This window comes from Engystomops pustulosus, chromosome 9 (assembly GCF_040894005.1).
Source record: "Engystomops pustulosus chromosome 9, aEngPut4.maternal, whole genome shotgun sequence".
Classification (NCBI taxonomy): Eukaryota; Metazoa; Chordata; class Amphibia; order Anura; family Leptodactylidae; genus Engystomops; species Engystomops pustulosus.
The window spans coordinates 114,001,232-114,024,338 of NC_092419.1; the positions used below are offsets into that span (position 1 = coordinate 114,001,232).

Genomic DNA, 23,107 nt, shown 5'->3' on the forward strand with positions numbered 1-23,107 from the left:
AGGTTCTCCCATTCTTCTCTGTACATCTAGAGGCTGGAGGTTCTCCCATTCTTCTCTGTACATCTAGAGGCTGGAGGTTCCCCCCATTCTTCTTTGTACATCTAGAGGCTGGAGGTTCCTCCATTCTTCTTTGTACATCTAGAGGCTGGAGGTTCCTCCCATTCTTCTTTGTACATCTAGAGGCTGGAGGTTCTCCCATTCTTCTCTGTACATCTAGAGGCTGGAGGTTCCCCCATTCTTCTTTGTACATCTAGAGGCTGGAGGTTCCTCCATTCTTCTCTGTACATCTAGAGGCTGGAGGTTCCTCCATTCTTCTTTGTACATCTAGAGGCTGGAGGTTCCCCCATTCTTCTTTGTACATCTAGAGGCTGGAAGTTTCTCCATTCTTCTTTGTACATCTAGAGGCTGGAAGTTTCTCCATTCTTCTTTGTACATCTAGAGGCTGGAGGTTCCTCCATTCTTCTCTGTACATCTAGAGGCTGGAGGTTCCTCCATTCTTCTCTGTACATCTAGAGGCTGGAGGTTCCCCCATTCTTCTCTGTACATCTAGAGGCTGGAGGTTCCTCCATTCTTCTCTGTACATCTAGAGGCTGGAGGTTCCTCCTATTCTTCTCTGTACATCTAGAGGCTGGAGGTTCCTCCATTCTTCTCTGTACATCTAGAGGCTGGAGGTTCTCCCATTCTTCTCTGTACATCTAGAGGCTGGAGGTTCCCCCATTCTTCTCTGTACATCTAGAGGCTGGAGGTTCCTCCATTCTTCTCTGTACATCTAGAGGCTGGAGGTTCCTCCATTCTTCTCTGTACATCTAGAGGCTGGAGGTTCCCCCATTCTTCTCTGTACATCTAGAGGCTGGAGGTTCCTCCATTCTTCTCTGTACATCTAGAGGCTGGAGGTTCCCCCATTCTTCTTTGTACATCTAGAGGCTGGAGGTTCCTCCCATTCTTCTCTGTACATCTAGAGGCTGGAGGTTCCCCCATTCTTCTCTGTACATCTAGAGGCTGGAGGTTCCCCCATTCTTCTTTGTACATCTAGAGGCTGGAGGTTCCCCCATTCTTCTCTGTACATCTAGAGGCTGGAGGTTCCCCCATTCTTCTCTGTACATCTAGAGGCTGGAGGTTCCCCCATTCTTCTCTGTACATCTAGAGGCTGGAGGTTCCTCCATTCTTCTTTGTACATCTAGAGGCTGGAGGTTCCCCCATTCTTCTCTGTACATCTAGAGGCTGGAGGTTCCCCCCATTCTTCTTTGTACATCTAGAGGCTGGAGGTTCCCCCATTCTTCTCTGTACATCTAGAGGCTGGAGGTTCCCCCATTCTTCTCTGTACATCTAGAGGCTGGAGGTTCCCCCATTCTTCTCTGTACATCTAGAGGCTGGAGGTTCTCCCCATTCTTCTTTGTACATCTAGAGGCTGGAGGTCCCCCCATTCTTCTGTGCACATCTAGAGGCTGGAGGTTCCCCCATTCTTCTCTGTACATCTAGAGGCTGGAGGTTCCTCCATTCTTCTCTGTACATCTAGAGGCTGGAGGTTCCTCCATTCTTCTCTGTACATCTAGAGGCTGGAGGTTCCCCCATTCTTCTCTGTACATCTAGAGGCTGGAGGTTCCCCCATTCTTCTCTGAACATCTAGAGGCTGGAGGTTCCCCCATTCTTCTCTGTACATCTAGAGGCTGGAGGTTCCTCCATTCTTCTCTGTACTTCTAGAGGCTGGAGGTTCCCCCCATTCTTCTCTGTACATCTAGAGGCTGGAGGTTCCCCCATTCTTCTCTGTACATCTAGAGGCTGGAGGTTCCCCCCATTCTTCTCTGTACATCTAGAGGCTGGAGGTTCCCCCATTCTTCTTTGTACATCTAGAGGCTGGAGGTTCCCCCATTCTTCTTTGTACATCTAGAGGCTGGAGGTTCCCCCATTCTTCTTTGTACATCTAGAGGCTGGAGGTTCCTCCATTCTTCTCTGTACATCTAGAGGTTGGAGGTTCCTCCCATTCTTCTCTGTACATCTAGAGGCTGGAGGTTCCCCCATTCTTCTCTGTACATCTAGAGGCTGGAGGTTCCTCCATTCTTCTCTGTACATCTAGAGGCTGGAGGTTCCCCCATTCTTCTCTGTACATCTAGAGGCTGGAGGTTCCCCCCATTCTTCTCTGTACATCTAGAGGCTGGAGGTTCCTCCCATTCTTCTCTGTACATCTAGAGGTTGGAGGTTCCTCCCATTCTTCTCTGTACATCTAGAGGCTGGAGGTTCCCCCATTCTTCTCTGTACATCTAGAGACTGGAGGTTCCCCCATTCTTCTTTGTACATCTAGAGGCTGGAGGTTCCTCCCATTCTTCTTTGTACATCTAGAGGCTGGAGGTTCCCCCATTCTTCTCTGTACATCTAGAGGCTGGAGGTTCCCCCATTCTTCTCTGTACATCTAGAGGCTGGAGGTTCCTCCATTCTTCTCTGTACATCTAGAGGCTGGAGGTTCCCCCCATTCTTCTCTGTACATCTAGAGGCTGGAGGTTCCTCCATTCTTCTCTGTACATCTAGAGGCTGGAGGTCCTCCCATTCTTCTCTGTACATCTAGAGGCTGGAGGTTCTCCCATTCTTCTTTGTACATCTAGAGGCTGGGGGTTCCCCCATTCTTCTCTGTACATCTAGAGGCTGGAGGTTCCCCCATTCTTCTTTGTACATCTAGAGGCTGGAGGTTCCCCCATTCTTCTCTGTACATCTAGAGGCTGGAGGTTCCCCCATTCTTCTCTGTACATGTAGAGGCTGGAGGTTCCCCCATTCTTCTCTGTACATCTAGAGGCTGGAGGTTCCCCCCATTCTTCTCTGTACATCTAGAGGCTGGAGGTTCCCCCATTCTTCTCTGTACATCTAGAGGCTGGAGGTTCCCCCATTCTTCTCTGAACATCTAGAGGCTGGAGGTTCCCCCATTCTTCTCTGTACATCTAGAGGCTGGAGGTTCCTCCATTCTTCTCTGTACTTCTAGAGGCTGGAGGTTCCCCCCATTCTTCTCTGTACATCTAGAGGCTGGAGGTTCCCCCATTCTTCTCTGTACATCTAGAGGCTGGAGGTTCCCCCATTCTTCTCTGTACATCTAGAGGCTGGAGGTTCCCCCATTCTTCTTTGTACATCTAGAGGCTGGAGGTTCCCCCATTCTTCTTTGTACATCTAGAGGCTGGAGGTTCCCCCATTCTTCTTTGTACATCTAGAGGCTGGAGGTTCCTCCATTCTTCTCTGTACATCTAGAGGTTGGAGGTTCCTCCCATTCTTCTCTGTACATCTAGAGGCTGGAGGTTCCCCCATTCTTCTCTGTACATCTAGAGGCTGGAGGTTCCTCCATTCTTCTCTGTACATCTAGAGGCTGGAGGTTCCCCCATTCTTCTCTGTACATCTAGAGGCTGGAGGTTCCCCCCATTCTTCTCTGTACATCTAGAGGCTGGAGGTTCCTCCCATTCTTCTCTGTACATCTAGAGGTTGGAGGTTCCTCCCATTCTTCTCTGTACATCTAGAGGCTGGAGGTTCCCCCATTCTTCTCTGTACATCTAGAGGCTGGAGGTTCCCCCATTCTTCTTTGTACATCTAGAGGCTGGAGGTTCCTCCCATTCTTCTTTGTACATCTAGAGGCTGGAGGTTCCCCCATTCTTCTCTGTACATCTAGAGGCTGGAGGTTCCCCCATTCTTCTCTGTACATCTAGAGGCTGGAGGTTCCTCCATTCTTCTCTGTACATCTAGAGGCTGGAGGTTCCCCCCATTCTTCTCTGTACATCTAGAGGCTGGAGGTTCCTCCATTCTTCTCTGTACATCTAGAGGCTGGAGGTCCTCCCATTCTTCTCTGTACATCTAGAGGCTGGAGGTTCTCCCATTCTTCTTTGTACATCTAGAGGCTGGGGGTTCCCCCATTCTTCTCTGTACATCTAGAGGCTGGAGGTTCCCCCATTCTTCTTTGTACATCTAGAGGCTGGAGGTTCCCCCATTCTTCTCTGTACATCTAGAGGCTGGAGGTTCCCCCATTCTTCTCTGTACATGTAGAGGCTGGAGGTTCCCCCATTCTTCTCTGTACATCTAGAGGCTGGAGGTTCCCCCCATTCTTCTCTGTACATCTAGAGGCTGGAGGTTCCCCCATTCTTCTCTGTACATCTAGAGGCTGGAGGTTCCCCCATTCTTCTCTGTACATCTAGAGGCTGGAGGTTCCCCCATTCTTCTCTGTACATCTAGAGGCTGGAGGTTCCCCCATTCTTCTCTGTACATCTAGAGGCTGGAGGTTCCCCCCATTCTTCTCTGTACATCTAGAGGCTGGAGGTTCCCCCATTCTTCTCTGTACATCTAGAGGCTGGAGGTTCCCCCATTCTTCTCTGTACATCTAGAGGCTGGAGGTTCCCCCATTCTTCTCTGTATATCTAGAGGCTGGAGGTTCCCCCATTCTTCTCTGTACATCTAGAGGCTGGAGGTTCCCCCATTCTTCTCTGTACATCTAGAGGCTGGAGGTTCCCCCATTCTTCTCTGTACATCTAGAGGCTGGAGGTTCCTCCATTCTTCTCTGTACATCTAGAGGTTGGAGGTTCCTCCATTCTTCTCTGTACATCTTAGGTGAGCATTTGTAGTTATAGATGATGTATTGTGCTCTGGGAGATGGTCTGAGCTCCCTAACCCTGCTGTGCACTGTGCCACATCTTTTTCCCTGAGAGTTCTGTGTGTATAATAGTGAGTGCAGCTCGTGTGTGTAATGGATTGTGCATTGTGGACATGTATTATAGCGATGACTTTGTGCTGATATCTTCCAGGCTTTATCTCTTACAGTCGCCTCTTGCTCGGCTCTGACTCTCTGTATGAATGGATATTTTCCCATGGGAACCTGCAGTTAGGATGAGACCCTGGTGCAGGGCTGAGGCCTTCGCTCTGCTCCATGCTTATCTTGCAGTGTTTTTGTCCATGTTTGGTGCTAGCTGCTGTCCTGTGAGTGATGAAGTCTCTCCTCTGCCCCTGCATCTTCCTGCAGATCTTCTTCTTTCTATGGGTTTCCTCACACTTTGGTGTCCACATAGGTCACAGCTATCGCTCTTACATGCAGAATCCCCGCTGGACCAGGGTCACGTGCAAACTGAAGATAAGCTGACTCTGTTTATAATAATGGAGAAACCCTTGAAAGGGAACCTGTCAGCCGCCAGAATGTTCTAGGATCCCCAAGCAGTTTAATTTGCTGCTACTTGGGTTCCTGAGTCACAGGAGGGTAAAGGTTTGGGGTCGGAAGTAGACTTGAGTCACTGGACCCTTCTTGTAACTCAGGGACTGAGCAGCCAATCGCTGTAAATGAACCCTGAACCCCAGTTGTATAAAGGGGCCCCAAGCCTCCTGACAGGCTGCCCTCATGGACATGGATTCATTGTGGTCTTGGTGCAGCCATAGATGATGATGGGTTAGGATGCTATGCCAGCAATGCATCCATACTATACACAGGGTCTGGCAGGATGGGGCCCCTCTGCACACAATCGGGGGCTTATTCCAAGGTCGGAGTAATATTCCTCACTAATTCAAACTCCAGATCAGACTCTGCCCAAGGCAAATGTTCAGCTAAGTCAACTTTCCCACGCCAAGACTTTATACAAGGCCGAGGCTGCGCCTGTGTTGTGCATGGAGGGGAATATGTAGCAGAGCTGAGTGTGCGGCCTTCCTCTCTGATCTCTGGAGGCCATAGAACAACACTTGGCAGATGTGCATGTGAGCGTAATGTTTACCCAGCGCTGCAGCACCGTCCCGTCTGCGCTTCTCAAAACAAGGACGCGCTTATCTTTTGTTTTTCGTTTTATTAGAAATATGTAGCGCACAATGGAGGGGGACATTCCCCAGGATGGAGTCCACGCTTTACCAGTACATGAAAAACCCTCCAAAGCCGTGACCCCGCACCCCCAAGGATGCCACACATTATTACTGTGTACTGCAGGCTCGGGGGATAACCATGCCCTCCAGTACCAAGGGCATCAGGCCTAGTATTGCTCTTTATACATCTTAACATGTGGACGTCTCAATTGTTGTCTGCGGTTTAGAGGTACAGGGGGGGGGATGGTCCTGGTCTAGAGGTAAAGGGGGGGGGGGGGGTCCTGGGCTAGAGGTACAGGGGGGGATGGTCCTGGTCTAGAGGTAAAGGGGGGGGGGGGTCCTGGGCTAGAGGTACAGGGGGGGATGGTCCTGGGCTAGAGGTACAGGGGGGGGATGGTCCTGGGCTAGAGGTACAGGGGGGGATGGTCCTGGGCTAGAGGTACAGGGGGGGATGGTCCTGGGTTAGAAGTACAGGGGGGGGGGGGATGGTCCTGGGCTAGAGGTACAGGGGGGGATGGTCCTGGGTTAGAGGTACAGGGGGGGATGGTCCTGGGTTAGAGGTACAGAGGGGGATGGTCCTGGTATAGAGGTACAGGGGGGGTTGGTCCTGGGCTAGAGGTACAGGGGGGGATGGTCCTGGGCTAGAGGTACAGGGGGGGATGGTCCTGGTCTAGAGGAACAGGGGGGGATGGTCCTGGTCTAGAGGAACAGGGGGGGTGGTGGTCCTGGTCTAGAGGAACAGGGGGGGGGTCCTGGTCTAGAGGAACAGGGGGGGATGGTCCTGGTCTAGAGGAACAGGGGGGGGGGTCTTGGTCTAGAGGAACAGGGGGGGGGGGGGGTCCTGGTCTAGAGGAACAGGGGGGGGGGGTCCTGGTCTAGAGGAACAGGGGGGGATGGTCCTAGGTTAGAAGTACAGGGGGGGATGGTCCTGGGTTAGAAGTACAGGGGGGGGATGGTCCTGGTCTAGAGGTACAGGGGGGGGATGGTCCTGGGTTAGAAGTACAGGGGGGGATGGTCCTGGGCTAGAGGTACAGGGGGGATGGTCCTGGGCTAGAGGTACAGGGGGGGATGGTCCTGGTCTAGAGGTACAGGGGGGGGATGGTCCTGGGTTAGAAGTACAGGGGGGGATGGTCCTGGTCTAGAGGTACAGGGGGGGATGGTCCTGGGTTAGAAGTACAGGGGGGGATGGTCCTGGTCTAGAGGTACAGGGGGGATGGTCCTGGGTTAGAAGTACAGGGGGGATGGTCCTGGTCTAGAGGTACAGGGGGGGATGGTCCTGGGCTAGAGGTACAGGGGGGGATGGTCCTGGTCTAGAGGTACAGGGGGGGATGGTCCTGGTCTAGAGGTACAGGGGGGGGATGGTCCTGGGCTAGAGGTACAGGGGGGGATGGTCCTGGTCTAGAGGTACAGGGGGGGGATGGTCCTGGGTTAGAAGTACAGGGGGGGATGGTCCTGGTCTAGAGGTACAGGGGGGGATGGTCCTGGGTTAGAAGTACAGGGGGGGATGGTCCTGGTCTAGAGGTACAGGGGGGGATGGTCCTGGGTTAGGCTGCATTCACAAAGCCGTATGGGAGACGTCAATGGGCGCACAGTGCCGTTCGGGAGAGTTAGGATGCTGCACAAGTGTGGCACCGTACCGTTCTGTAGCCGGGAGAAACATAGCACATGTCCTATTTCTGGAGAGCGGTGGGGTCAGCAGCCCTTACCCCCTCCTCCTCTCCCCGGCGCTGACGTGTACCCGCAGTGCTACGGGTCGGCGCTAGCACAGGGCCCACATAAGGCTGTGCATAAGTAATCCAGGGATGGGGAGGGGGGCTTTATATAAAATAACCATGAGGGGGCTGATTAGTGTGATGATCTAGGGAGCATTGTAGGACTGTTTTAGTTTCTGAATTTTGAATGCTGTCATGTGAGTTCACTACAAAGGGACCACTGCTGCCCTGTCTCCCGGGGGCCTGCTGCAGCCCTGTCTCCCGGGGGGCCTGCTGCAGCCCTGTCTCCCGGGGGGCCTGCTGCAGCCCTGTCTCCCGGGGGGGGCTGCTGCAGCCCTGTCTCCCGGGGGGCCTGCTGCAGCCCTGTCACCCGGGGGGCCTGCTGCAGCCCTGTCTCCCGGCAGTGTTGCCCCTTCCTCTTTTCTGGTGAGGAGTCTGCTGCTTATGTTATGGGATCTTTTCAGTCTTTGAAGACAAAAGCAGCAGGTGGAAGATAGTGGGAGAGAACAGATCACTGAGAGAAGCTGCTCTACTCTGTGTTCACTCCTCTCCGGGTTTGGACATCAAAAACTGTATCTGAAAAACTGAACGTGTGATTGCACTGTGAGGGAGTTGTTATATATGCGATTTCCTCCTCTATACCTGATAATGGAGTTGTTGCTGCTGGCTGTGAGGGGTCTGAGCACAGACAGGTGCTGTCTCCATGTGGAGGGGACATGTCCGGGCAGAGCGTCTCCAGGAGCCGAGCATGTGCCGCTGGCTTGTTATGAATTGAGCGCGATGTTTTCTTTTAAAAGTTTCAGGTGCATCCATGCGGATTATTCCAGATTAAGGACGTTTTACAAACATTCCTGTCATTGGCTGCGACTCTGTGTACAAACAAATCCGCCCCGAGCTGGAAGAGATAGAGGAGACAGAGGGGAAGGGCGAGGGATATATCTAATCACCATAATCTGCCCTCTCTGGTCACATGACTAGCACACCTGCTCTGACCAATCATTGGAGTATTCACCATAATCTGCCCTCTCTGGTCACATGACTAGCACACCTGCTCTGACCAATCATTGGAGTGTTCACCATAATCTGCCCTCTCTGGTCACATGACTAGCACACCTGCCCTGACCAATCATTGGAGTATTCACCATAATCTGCCCTCTCTGGTCACATGACTAGCACACCTGCCCTGACCAATCATTGGAGTGTTCACCATAATCTGCCCTCTCTGGTCACATGACTAGCACACCTGCCCTGACCAATCATTGGAGTATTCACCATAATCTGCCCTCTCTGGACACATGACTAGCACACCTGCCCTGACCAATCATTGGAGTATTCACCATAATCTGCCCTCTCTGGACACATGACTAGCACACCTGCCCTGTCCAATCATTGGAGTGTTCACCATAATCTGCCCTCTCTGGTCACATGACTAGCACACCTGCCCTGACCAATCATTGGAGTGTTCACCATAATCTGCCCTCTCTGGTCACATGACTAGCACACCTGCTCTGACCAATCATTGGAGTGTTCACCATAATCTGCCCTCTCTGGTCACATGACTAGCACACCTGCCCTGACCAATCATTGGAGTGTTCACCATAATCTGCCCTCTCTGGTCACATGACTAGCACACCTGCCCTGACCAATCATTGGAGTATTCACCATAATCTGCCCTCTCTGGTCACATGACTAGCACACCTGCCCTGACCAATCATTGGAGTGTTCACCATAATCTGCCCTCTCTGGTCACATGACTAGCACACCTGCCCTGACCAATCATTGGAGTATTCACCATAATCTGCCCTCTCTGGTCACATGACTAGCACACCTGCCCTGACCAATCATTGGAGTATTCACCATAATCTGCCCTCTCTGGTCACATGACTAGCACACCTGCCCTGACCAATCATTGGAGTATTCACCATAATCTGCCCTCTCTGGACACATGACTAGCACACCTGCCCTGTCCAATCATTGGAGTGTTCACCATAATCTGCCCTCTCTGGTCACATGACTAGCACACCTGCCCTGACCAATCATTGGAGTGTTCACCATAATCTGCCCTCTCTGGTCACATGACTAGCACACCTGCCCTGACCAATCATTGGAGTGTTCACCATAATCTGCCCTCTCTGGTCACATGACTAGCACACCTGCCCTGACCAATCATTGGAGTATTCACCATAATCTGCCCTCTCTGGACACATGACTAGCACACCTGCCCTGTCCAATCATTGGAGTGTTCACCATAACCTGCCCTCTCTGGTCACATGACTAGCACACCTGCCCTGACCAATCATTGGAGTGTTCACCATAATCTGCCCTCTCTGGTCACATGACTAGCACACCTGCCCTGACCAATCATTGGAGTATTCACCATAATCTGCCCTCTCTGGTCACATGACTAGCACACCTGCCCTGTCCAATCATTGGAGTATTCACCATAATCTGCCCTCTCTGGTCACATGACTAGCACACCTGCCCTGACCAATCATTGGAGTATTCACCATAATCTGCCCTCTCTGGTCACATGACTAGCACACCTGCCCTGACCAATCATTGGAGTATTCACCATAATCTGCCCTCTCTGGTCACATGACTAGCACACCTGCCCTGACCAATCATTGGAGTATTCACCATAATCTGCCCTCTCTGGTCACATGACTAGCACACCTGCCCTGACCAATCATTGGAGTATTCACCATAATCTGCCCTCTCTGGTCACATGACTAGCACACCTGCCCTGTCCAATCATTGGAGTGTTCACCATAATCTGCCCTCTCTGGTCACATGACTAGCACACCTGCCCTGTCCAATCATTGGAGTGTTCACCATAATCTGCCCTCTCTGGACACATGACTAGCACACCTGCCCTGACCAATCATTGGAGTATTCACCATAATCTGCCCTCTCTGGTCACATGACTAGCACACCTACCCTGACCAATCATTGGAGTGTTCACCATAATCTGCCCTCTCTGGTCACATGACTAGCACACCTGCCCTGACCAATCATTGGAGTATTCACCATAATCTGCCCTCTCTGGTCACATGACTAGCACACCTGCCCTGTCCAATCATTGGAGTATTCACCATAATCTGCCCTCTCTGGTCACATGACTAGCACACCTGCCCTGACCAATCATTGGAGTGTTCACCATAATCTGCCCTCTCTGGTCACATGACTAGCACACCTGCCCTGACCAATCATTGGAGTGTTCACCATAATCTGCCCTCTCTGGTCACATGACTAGCACACCTGCCCTGACCAACCATTGGAGTATTCACCATAATCTGCCCTCTCTGGTCACATGACTAGCACACCTGCCCTGACCAATCATTGGAGTGTTCATCACTACGTGATCCGTACAAGTACCAGCGTGATCCGTATCCCCTGATACCGAGCACTACAAGTACCAGCGTGATCCGTACCCCCCTGATACCGAGCACTACAAGTACCAGCGTGATCCTTACCCCCTGATACCGAGCACTACAAGTACCAGCGTGATCCGTACCCCCCTGATACCGAGCACTACAAGTACCAGCGTGATCCTTACCCCCTGATACCGAGCACTACAAGTACCAGCGTGATCCGTACCCCCCTGATACCGAGGACTACAAGTACCAGCGTGATCCGTATCCCCTGATACCGAGCACTACAAGTACCAGCGTGATCCGTACCCCCCTGATACCGAGCACTACAAGTACCAGCGTGATCCGTACCCCCTGATACCGAGCACTACAAGTACCAGCGTGATCCGTACCCCCCTGATACCGAGGACTACAAGTACCAGCGTGATCCGTATCCCCTGATACCGAGCACTACAAGTACCAGCGTGATCCGTATCCCCTGATACCGAGCACTACAAGTACCAGCGTGATCCGTATCCCCTGATACCGAGCACTACAAGTACCAGCGTGATCCGTACCCCCCTGATACCGAGCACTACAAGTACCAGCGTGATCCCTACCCCCCTGATACCGAGCACTACAAGTACCAGCGTGATCCCTACCCCCCTGATACCGAGCACTACAAGTACCAGCATGATCCCTACCCCCCTGATACCGAGCACTACAAGTACCAGCGTGATCCGTACCCCCCTGATACCGAGCACTACAAGTACCAGCGTGATCCGTATCCCCTGATACCGAGCACTACAAGTACCAGCGTGATCCGTACCCCCTGATACCGAGCACTACAAGTACCAGCGTGATCCGTACCCCCCTGATACCGAGCACTACAAGTACCAGCGTGATCCTTACCCCCCTGATACCGAGCACTACAAGTACCAGCGTGATCCGTACCCCCCTGATACCGAGCACTACAAGTACCAGCGTGATCCGTATCCCCTGATACCGAGCACTACAAGTACCAGCGTGATCCGTACCCCCCTGATACCGAGCACTACAAGTACCAGCGTGATCCGTATCCCCTGATACCGAGCACTACAAGTACCAGCGTGATCCTTACCCCCCTGATACCGAGCACTACAAGTACCAGCGTGATCCTTACCCCCCTGATACCGAGCACTACAAGTACCAGTGTGATCCGTACCTCCCTGATACCGAGCACTACAAGTACCAGCGTGATCCGTACCCCCCTGATACCGAGCACTACAAGTACCAGCGTGATCCCTACCCCCCTGATACCGAGGACTACAAGTACCAGCGTGATCCGTATCCCCTGATACCAAGCACTACAAGTACCAGCGTGATCCGTACCCCCCTGATACTGAGGACTACAAGTACCAGCGTGATCCGTACCCCCCTGATACCGAGCACTACAAGTACCAGCGTGATCCGTATCCCCCTGATACCAAGGACTACAAGTACCAGCGTGATCCGTATCCCCTGATACCGAGGACTACAAGTACCAGCGTGATCCGTATCCCCTGATACCGAGCACTACAAGTACCAGCGTGATCCGTATCCCCTGATACCGAGGACTACAAGTACCAGCGTGATCCGTATCCCCTGATACCGAGCACTACAAGTACCAGCGTGATCCGTACCCCCCTGATACCGAGCACTACAAGTACCAGCGTGATCCGTATCCCCTGATACCGAGCACTACAAGTACCAGCGTGATCCGTACCCCCCTGATACCGAGCACTACAAGTACCAGCGTGATCCTTACCCCCCTGATACCGAGCACTACAAGTACCAGCGTGATCCGTATCCCCTGATACCGAGCACTACAAGTACCAGCGTGATCCTTACCCCCCTGATACCGAGCACTACAAGTACCAGCGTGATCCGTACCCCCCTGATACCGAGCACTACAAGTACCAGCGTGATCCGTATCCCCTGATACCGAGGACTACAAGTACCAGCGTGATCCATATCCCCTGATACCGAGCACTACAAGTACCAGCGTGATCCTTTCCCCCCTGATACCGAGCACTACAAGTACCAGCGTGATCCGTATCCCCTGATACCGAGCACTACAAGTACCAGCGTGATCCGTATCCCCTGATACCGAGCACTACAAGTACCAGCGTGATCCGTACCCCCTGATACCGAGCACTACAAGTACCAGCGTGATCCTTACCCCCCTGATACCGAGCACTACAAGTACCAGCGTGATCCGTATCCCCTGATACCGAGCACTACAAGTACCAGCGTGATCCGTATCCCCCCTGATACCGAGCACTACAAGTACCAGCGTGATCCGTATCCCCCCTGATACCGAGCACTACAAGTACCAGCGTGATCCGTATCCCCCCGATACCGAGGACTACAAGTACCAGCGTGATCCGTATCCCCTGATACCGAGCACTACAAGTACCAGCGTGATCCGTACCCCCCTGATACCGAGCACTACAAGTACCAGCGTGATCCGTATCCCCTGATACCGAGGACTACAAGTACCAGTGTGATCCGTATCCCCTGATACCGAGCACTACAAGTACCAGCGTGATCCGTATCCCCTGATACCGAGCACTACAAGTACCAGCGTGATCCGTACCCCCCTGATACCGAGCACTACAAGTACCAGCGTGATCCTTACCCCCCTGATACCGAGCACTACAAGTACCAGCGTGATCCGTATCCCCTGATACCGAGCACTACAAGTACCAGCGTGATCCTTACCCCCCTGATACCGAGCACTACAAGTACCAGCGTGATCCGTACCCCCCTGATACTGAGGACTACAAGTACCAGCGTGCACTTTGCTGGGACTTTTCGTCCCCTGACAACGCTGCCTGTCACCAGATCCTCATCCTCCCCCTTCCTTCTACTACTAATAGACAAAAGGCATGAGGACACCCGCCGGGTCAGGCGCCCCCCTCCTCCTCCTCCCTCGCCCCCACCACGCTCCTATTCACATGGTAATGAGACGCGTCACGCTGATCCCTCCGCCACACAAGTCACAACTTTTGAAGTTTTGTATAGAAGTAGTTCCAGGCTGCGCGGCGGAGGGAGACGCGTGCGACAGGAGGCGCTCAGCATCTGCTCCGGCATTTCCCTGCTGAGACTTACACGAGTCCGGGGACACGGAGGAGTCTGGGATTATACGGAGGAACCTGGGAGTGCGCAGCCTGGGACTACACGGAGGAGTCTGGGATTATACGGAGGAACCTGGGTGTGCACAGCCCGGGACTACACGGAGGAGCCTGGGAGTGCAGGAACACGGAGGAGCCTGGGAGTCCGGGACCTGGGTGCGGGCTGTGCCGGGGTCACTGTGGGACTTATGTGCCTGCTGTAGCCGCATCCAGGAGGAATGGAGCGGGCAGGAGCCGCCGCGATACTGGTCCTGGCTCTGAGCTTCACTGCACAAGGTGAGCACTGATCCCAGGAGCTTCCACTCCACACTGATGAGTCCTGTGTATAACAGGTATAGACCCCCACACTGATGAGTCCTGTGTAGAACAGCTATAGTCCCCCCACACTGATGAGTCCTGTGTAGAACAGCTATAGTCCCCCCACACTGATGAGTCCTGTGTATAACAGGTATAGACCCCCACACTGATGAGTCCTGTGTAGAACAGCTATAGTCCCCCCACACTGATGAGTCCTGTGTAGAACAGCTATAGTCCCCCCACACTGATGAGTCCTGTGTAGAACAGCTATAGTCCCCCCACACTGATGAGTCCTGTGTAGAACAGCTATAGTCCCCCCACACTGATGAGTCCTGTGTGGAACAGCTATAGTCCCCCCACACTGATGAGTCCTGTGTGGAACAGCTATAGTCCCCCCACACTGATGAGTCCTGTGTGGAACAGCTATAGTCCCCCCACACTGATGAGTCCTGTGTGGAACAGCTATAGTCCCCCCACACTGATGAGTCCTGTGTGGAACAGCTATAGCCCCCCCACACTGATGAGTCCTGTGTGGAACAGCTATAGTCCCCCCACACTGATGAGTCCTGTGTGGAACAGCTATAGTCCCCCCACACTGATGAGTCCTGTGTAGAACAGCTATAGTCCCCCCACACTGATGAGTCCTGTGTAGAACAGCTATAGTCCCCCCACACTGATGAGTCCTGTGTAGAACAGCTATAGTCCCCCCACACTGATGAGTCCTGTGTAGAACAGCTATAGTCCCCCCACACTGATGAGTCCTGTGTAGAACAGCTATAGTCCCCCCACACTGATGAGTCCTGTGTAGAACAGCTATAGTCCCCCCACACTGATGAGTCCTGTGTAGAACAGCTATAGTCCCCCCACACTGATGAGTCCTGTGTAGAACAGCTATAGTCCCCCCACACTGATGAGTCCTGTGTAGAACAGCTATAGTCCCCCCACACTGATGAGTCCTGTGTAGAACAGCTATAGTCCCCCCACACTGATGAGTCCTGTGTAGAACAGCTATAGTCCCCCCACACTGATGAGTCCTGTGTAGAACAGCTATAGTCCCCCCACACTGATGAGTCCTGTTACTAAAGGTAAACGTTGTAGTGCAGGTTGATACATTGTAACGTCCTGGGGGATGCGGATGGGCCCATACATTGTTGCCTATATTGGAATAAGTGGGGGCAGGAGTCACCTTTAAAGCCTCTGTTCCGCAGAGCTGACACTCTATAGGAGCTGATGATGTTTGTCAGTAGGTGTTGGGTGGGTGATGTCTGTGTCTCTCTGGACCCAGCGCGTTACTGGGGTACAGCAGGTGTATGGTGGGTGTTGGGTTCCTGATGAATTTTCTGACTTCTGGCTGTAGTACACAAGGTGCAGCTACCTTAACACTACAGCTGGGCCTTGTAGTTCTCCAGGAGGAGGGGCCACTGAGTCTTTCATCTTTTTCTGTTTGGCAATAACACAAAAAGAAAGACTTCCAAGATCTGGGGTTTATGTAAATTGTGGCCTGATTCTATGATCTCTCTGTGTACTGCGCTGTGGAGTATGGCAGTGCTATAGGTGTCAGTGGCCTGATTCTATGATCTCTCTGTGTACTGCGCTGTGGAGTATGGCAGTGCTATAGGTGTCTGTGGCCTGATTCTATGATCTCTCTGTGTACTGTGCTGTGGAGTATGGCAGTGCTATAGGTGTCTGTGGCCTGAGGCTGTGATCTCTGTACTGCGCTGTGGAGTATGGCAGTGCTATAGGTGTCTGTGGCCTGAGGCTGTGATCTCTCTGTGTACTGCGCTGTGGAGTATGGCAGTGCTATAGGTGTCTGTGGCCTGATTCTATGATCTCTGTACTGCGCTGTGGAGTATGGCAGTGCTATAGGTGTCTGTGGCCTGATTCTATGATCTCTCTGTGTACTGCGCTGTGGAGTATGGCAGTGCTATAGGTGTCTGTGGCCTGATTCTATGATCTCTCTGTGTACTGCGCTGTGGAGTATGGCAGTGCTATAGGTGTCTGTGGCCTGATTCTATGATCTCTCTGTGTACTGTGCTGTGGAGTATGGCAGTGCTATAGGTGTCTGTGGCCTGATTCTATGATCTCTCTGTGTACTGCGCTGTGGAGTATGGCAGTGCTATAGGTGTCTGTGGCCTGATTCTATGATCTCTCTGTGTACTGCGCTGTGGAGTATGGCAGTGCTATAGGTGTCTGTGGCCTGATTCTATGATCTCTCTGTGTACTGTATTGTGCTGTGGAGTATGGCAGTGCTATAGGTGTCTGTGGCCTGAGGCTGTGATCTCTGTACTGCGCTGTGGAGTATGGCAGTGCTATAGGTGTCTGTGGCCTGAGGCTGTGATCTCTCTGTGTACTGTGCTGTGGAGTATGGCAGTGCTATAGGTGTCTGTGGCCTGAGGCTGTGATCTCTGTACTGCGCTGTGGAGTATGGCAGTGCTATAGGTGTCTGTGGCCTGAGGCTGTGATCTCTGTACTGCGCTGTGGAGTATGGCACTGCTATAGGTGTCTGTGGCCTGAGGCTGTGATCTCTGTACTGCGCTGTGGAGTATGGCAGTGCTATAGGTGTCTGTGGCCTGATTCTATGATCTCTCTGTGTACTGCGCTGTGGAGTATGGCAGTGCTATAGGTGTCTGTGGCCTGATTCTATGATCTCTCTGTGTACTGTGCTGTGGAGTATGGCAGTGCTATAGGTGTCTGTGGCCTGATTCTATGATCTCTCTGTGTACTGCGCTGTGGAGTATGGCAGTGCTATAGGTGTCTGTGGCCTGATTCTATGATCTCTCTGTGTACTGCGCTGTGGAGTATGGCAGTGCTATAGGTGTCTGTGGCCTGATTCTATGATCTCTCTGTGTACTGTGCTGTGGAGTATGGCAGTGCTATAGGTGTCTGTGGCCTGAGGCTGTGATCTCTGTACTGCGCTGTGGAGTATGGCAGTGCTATAGGTGTCTGTGGCCTGAGGCTGTGATCTCTCTGTGTACTGTGCTGTGGAGTATGGCAGTGCTATAGGTGTCTGTGGCCTGAGGCTGTGATCTCTGTACTGCGCTGTGGAGTATGGCAGTGCTATAGGTGTCTGTGGCCTGAGGCTGTGATCTCTGTACTGCGCTGTGGAGTATGGCAGTGCTATAGGTGTCTGTGGCCTGAGGCTGTGATCTCTGTACTGCGCTGTGGAGTATGGCAGTGCTATAGGTGTCTGTGGCCTGATTCTATGATCTCTCTGTGTACTGCGCTGTGGAGTATGGCAGTGCTATAGGTGTCTGTGGCCTGATTCTATGATCTCTCTGTGTACTGCGCTGTGGAGTATGGCAGTGCTATAGGTGTCTGTGGCCTGATTCTATGATCTCTCTGTGTACTGTGCTGTGGAGTATGGCAGTGCTATAGGTGTCTGTGGCCTGATTCTATGATCTCTCTGTGTACTGCGCTGTGGAGTATGGCAGTGCTATAGGTGTCTGTGGCCTGATTCTATGATCTCTCTGTGTACTGTGCTGTGGAGTATGGCAGTGCTATAGGTGTCTGTGGCCTGAGGCTGTGATCTCTGTACTGCGCTGTGGAGTATGGCAGTGCTATAGGTGTCTGTGGCCTGAGGCTGTGATCTCTGTACTGCGCTGTGGAGTATGGCAGTGCTATAGGTGTCTGTGGCCTGATTCTATGATCTCTCTGTGTACTGCGCTGTGGAGTATGGCAGTGCTATAGGTGTCTGTGGCCTGAGGCTGTGATCTCTCTGTGTACTGTGCTGTGGAGTATGGCAGTGCTATAGGGGTCTGTGGCCTGAGGCTGTGATCTCTGTACTGCGCTGTGGAGTATGGCAGTGCTATAGGTGTCTGTGGCCTGAGGCTGTGATCTCTGTACTGTGCTGTGGAGTATGGCAGTGCTATAGGTGTCTGTGGCCTGAGGCTGTGATCTCTGTACTGCGCTGTGGAGTATGGCAGTGCTATAGGTGTCTGTGGCCTGAGGCTGTGATCTCTGTACTGCGCTGTGGAGTATGGCAGTGCTATAGGTGTCTGTGGCCTGAGGCTGTGATCTCTGTACTGCGCTGTGGAGTATGGCAGTGCTATAGGTTTCTGTGGCCTGAGGCTGTGATCTCTGTACTGCGCTGTGGAGTATGGCAGTGCTATAGGTGTCTGTGGCCTGAGGCTGTGATCTCTGTACTGCGCTGTGGAGTATGGCAGTGCTATAGGTGTCTGTGGCCTGATTCTATGATCTCTCTGTGTACTGCGCTGTGGAGTATGGCAGTGCTATAGGTGTCTGTGGCCTGAGGCTGTGATCTCTGTACTGCGCTGTGGAGTATGGCAGTGCTATAGGTGTCTGTGGCCTGAGGCTGTGATCTCTGTACTGCGCTGTGGAGTATGGCAGTGCTATAGGTGTCTGTGGCCTGATTCTATGATCTCTCTGTGTACTGCGCTGTGGAGTATGGCAGTGCTATAGGTGTCTGTGGCCTGAGGCTGTGATCTCTGTACTGTGCTGTGGAGTATGGCAGTGCTATAGGTGTCTGTGGCCTGAGGCTGTGATCTCTCTGTGTACTGCGCTGTGGAGTATGGCAGTGCTATAGGTGTCTGTGGCCTGAGGCTGTGATCTTTGTACTGCGCTGTGGAGTATGGCAGTGCTATATGTGTCAGTGGCCTGATTCTATGATCTCTCTGTGTACTGTGCTGTGGAGTATGGCAGTGCTATAGATGTCTGTGGCCTGAGGCTGTGATCTCTTTGTACTGCGCTGTGGAGTATGGCAGTGCTATAGGTGTCTGTGGCCTGATTCTATGATCTCTCTGTGTACTGTGCTGTGGAGTATGGCAGTGCTATAGGTGTCTGTGGCCTGAGGCTGTGATCTCTGTACTGCGCTGTGGAGTATGGCAGTGCTATAGGTGTCTGTGGCCTGAGGCTGTGATCTCTGTACTGCGCTGTGGAGTATGGCAGTGCTATAGATGTCTGTGGCCTGAGGCTGTGATCTCTTTGTACTGCGCTGTGGAGTATGGCAGTGCTATAGGTGTCTGTGGCCTGAGGCTGTGATCTCTGTACTGCGCTGTGGAGTATGGCAGTGCTATAGGTGTCTGTGGCCTGAGGCTGTGATCTCTGTACTGCGCTGTGGAGTATGGCAGTGCTATAGGTTTCTGTGGCCTGAGGCTGTGATCTCTGTACTGCGCTGTGGAGTATGGCAGTGCTATAGGTGTCTGTGGCCTGAGGCTGTGATCTCTGTACTGCGCTGTGGAGTATGGCAGTGCTATAGGTGTCTGTGGCCTGAGGCTGTGATCTCTGTACTGTGCTGTGGAGTATGGCAGTGCTATAGGTGTCTGTGGCCTGAGGCTGTGATCTCTGTACTGCGCTGTGGAGTATGGCAGTGCTATAGGTGTCTGTGGCCTGAGGCTGTGATCTCTGTACTGCGCTGTGGAGTATGGCAGTGCTATAGGTTTCTGTGGCCTGAGGCTGTGATCTCTGTACTGCGCTGTGGAGTATGGCAGTGCTATAGGTGTCTGTGGCCTGAGGCTGTGATCTCTGTACTGCGCTGTGGAGTATGGCAGTGCTATAGGTGTCTGTGGCCTGATTCTATGATCTCTCTGTGTACTGCGCTGTGGAGTATGGCAGTGCTATAGGTGTCTGTGGCCTGAGGCTGTGATCTCTGTACTGCGCTGTGGAGTATGGCAGTGCTATAGGTGTCTGTGGCCTGAGGCTGTGATCTCTGTACTGCGCTGTGGAGTATGGCAGTGCTATAGGTGTCTGTGGCCTGATTCTATGATCTCTCTGTGTACTGCGCTGTGGAGTATGGCAGTGCTATAGGTGTCTGTGGCCTGAGGCTGTGATCTCTGTACTGTGCTGTGGAGTATGGCAGTGCTATAGGTGTCTGTGGCCTGAGGCTGTGATCTCTCTGTGTACTGCGCTGTGGAGTATGGCAGTGCTATAGGTGTCTGTGGCCTGAGGCTGTGATCTTTGTACTGCGCTGTGGAGTATGGCAGTGCTATATGTGTCAGTGGCCTGAGGCTGTGATCTCTGTACTGCGCTGTGGAGTATGGCAGTGCTATAGGTGTCTGTGGCCTGATTCTATGATCTCTCTGTGTACTGCGCTGTGGAGTATGGCAGTGCTATAGGTGTCTGTGGCCTGAGGCTGTGATCTCTGTACTGTGCTGTGGAGTATGGCAGTGCTATAGGTGTCTGTGGCCTGAGGCTGTGATCTCTCTGTGTACTGCGCTGTGGAGTATGGCAGTGCTATAGGTGTCTGTGGCCTGATTCTATGATCTCTGTACTGCGCTGTGGAGTATGGCAGTGCTATATGTGTCAGTGGCCTGATTCTATGATCTCTCTGTGTACTGTGCTGTGGAGTATGGCAGTGCTATAGATGTCTGTGGCCTGAGGCTGTGATCTCTTTGTACTGCGCTGTGGAGTATGGCAGTGCTATAGGTGTCTGTGGCCTGATTCTATGATCTCTCTGTGTACTGTGCTGTGGAGTATGGCAGTGCTATAGATGTCTGTGGCCTGAGGCTGTGATCTCTTTGTACTGCGCTGTGGAGTATGGCAGTGCTATAGGTCTCCGAATTATTTATTTGTAATTATGGGTTCCTCTGGGTCCTATTTGGGGTCACCACCCGGTCCGGACACTTGGTGACATGTGAGAGATGTGGATGGTTCTTGCCCCATGAGCTTGCACTTTGTGGCTGTCTGCTCCATGCTGAGGGTTTCCGCTGTCTCAGACTGGGTACTGTCATTCTTCTGCTTTCTGTTAGTGGCGGAAGCTCAGTCCTCCCCCACACCCAGGGGTTTTTGGGCAGAAAGGGTCAAATTATAATTAAAAAAAAAAAAAAAAAAAACCTTCTTTGTTTATAAAGATCTAAACTTTGATACTTTGTATCTATAAAGAGAGTGATGCAGCTCCCCCAGTGTTGGCATGGGGAAGTACTGACTATAGTGCAGTGATGGCGAACCTTTTACAGAGTGCCCAAACTTTATCCAAAATCCACTTATTCATCATGAAGCGTCAACATGGAATTTTAAGAAGTAACTTATTGCTATCTGTTCTTCCACATTTTTCAATTGTATCAGCCACCAATATAGTTGAAAGAAGAAGTGCAAATTCAGATTATCATTGTAGCTTCTCTCCAGGGTTTCCCTGTAGCGGAAGAATGCTGGGCCCAGCAGGACGACCTCCAAGGATATTGCAGCATCTCTTAAGTTTCTTGGGACTGCAGGAAGATTCAGTGGATTTAGTCTGTTCTGTGAACTCTGTCCTGGGACAATGGCCTGAGTGCCCACAGAAAAGGCTTCGAGTGCCACCTCTGGCACCCGTGCCATAGGTTCGCCACCACTGCTATAGTGTATTGGGGATGGTCTGCGGCCTGGGGGACCCCTGGGGCAGTACACTGGTAACTTGTGTTGTGTGGCAGCTAGGAAGCTAGTATTTAGGGGTAAGATGTTATCAGAGGACAAGGCTATGTAGATGTTTTGGAGCGGAGCTGTGGGGAGACGCTGGGGACGCAGACTTTCCCTGTCTGCTTTCAGGGCTCAGATCAATCATTTCCTATAGCAGCAGAATGACGTGGGACTGGTGACTAAGGTCTGCACCCCATGAATGTAACACTGAGCTCCTTGTGTCATCAGAGTCTGGAAAAGCTGGGTGATCTGCCATCAGCATAACTGGTGAGCCTGCTGGGGGTTGTAGTGCCCTGTACATGATGTATATGAGTTCCTGGGAGTGTCTGTCCGGTATGTATGTATGTTACTATGAGTGTTGTAGTGCCCTAGCAGATGTATATAGGAGAAGCAGGTTTCCTCTAGTAAAGTTTTTTTTTTTTTTTTTTTTGGAGGTATTTGTTGTGAGGGGTCTGTGATGCCCCCTCCCCTGGTATTGGATGACAGGGGGAGCAGGGACGTGGATTCCTGGCCTGTGCTGAACAATATGCAGGAGGTGTGTGGTGGCTCGGCACAATGCTCAGCTCTGATTCCCCTCTTTGTTGGGACTAAAGAATAGACCCTGCTCTGCAGCTGTTATGTTTTCCCAGGAGCAGCCTGGAGGGGCGGCAGTGGGGGGGGGGGGTTTGTATGTCGCCTCCCTCCCCCGCACTGGGCACTTCAGGACACTGGAGAACCCTGAACATGTAACTTTTTACATTTATACATCTAACCTTTTCCTCTGGGGGAGGGTCAAAATTCTGGCAACTACAACTCCCAGCATTTCACATCCAAAAACCCAAAGTCTGGAGCTGGAGTTAACATGAATCTATAGTGCCCCGATCTCCCTGCAGCCACAGGTGACAGAACAAACCGCGTTACAATGTGGCGGCGTCTCATTCCTGAGCTGCCCCATGATGATAATGTTATGGGGGGGACACTGTCTGTTGTATCATGATGATAATGTTATTGGGGGGGGGGACACTGTCTGTTGTATCATGATGATAATGTTATTGGGGGGGGCGGACACTGTCTGTTGTATCATGATGATAATGTTATTGGGGGGGGGACACTGTCTGTTGTATCATGATGATAATGTTATTGGGGGGGGGGGCACACTGTCTGTTGTATCATGATGATAATGTTATGGGGGGGGGGCACTGTCTGTTGTATCATGATGATAATGTTATTGGGGGGGGGGACACTGTCTGTTGTATCATGATGATAATGTTATTGGGGGGGGCGGACACTGTCTGTTGTATCATGATGATAATGTTATTGGGGGGCGGACACTGTCTGTTGTATCATGATGATAATGTTATTGGGGGGGGACACACTGTCTGTTGTATCATGATGATAATGTTATGGGGGGGGGGCACTGTCTGTTGTATCATGATGATAATGTTATTGGGGGGCGGACACTGTCTGTTGT

The 23,107-nt window shown here is 52.1% G+C and overlaps 1 long non-coding RNA gene across 1 annotated transcript in view; it reads left to right on the plus strand.

The window, feature by feature from the left end:
- Window positions 1-23,107, plus strand: part of LOC140078045 (uncharacterized) — a 181,402-nt gene that overhangs the window by 157,793 nt on the left and 502 nt on the right. The gene's annotated exons all lie outside the window — the stretch shown is intronic.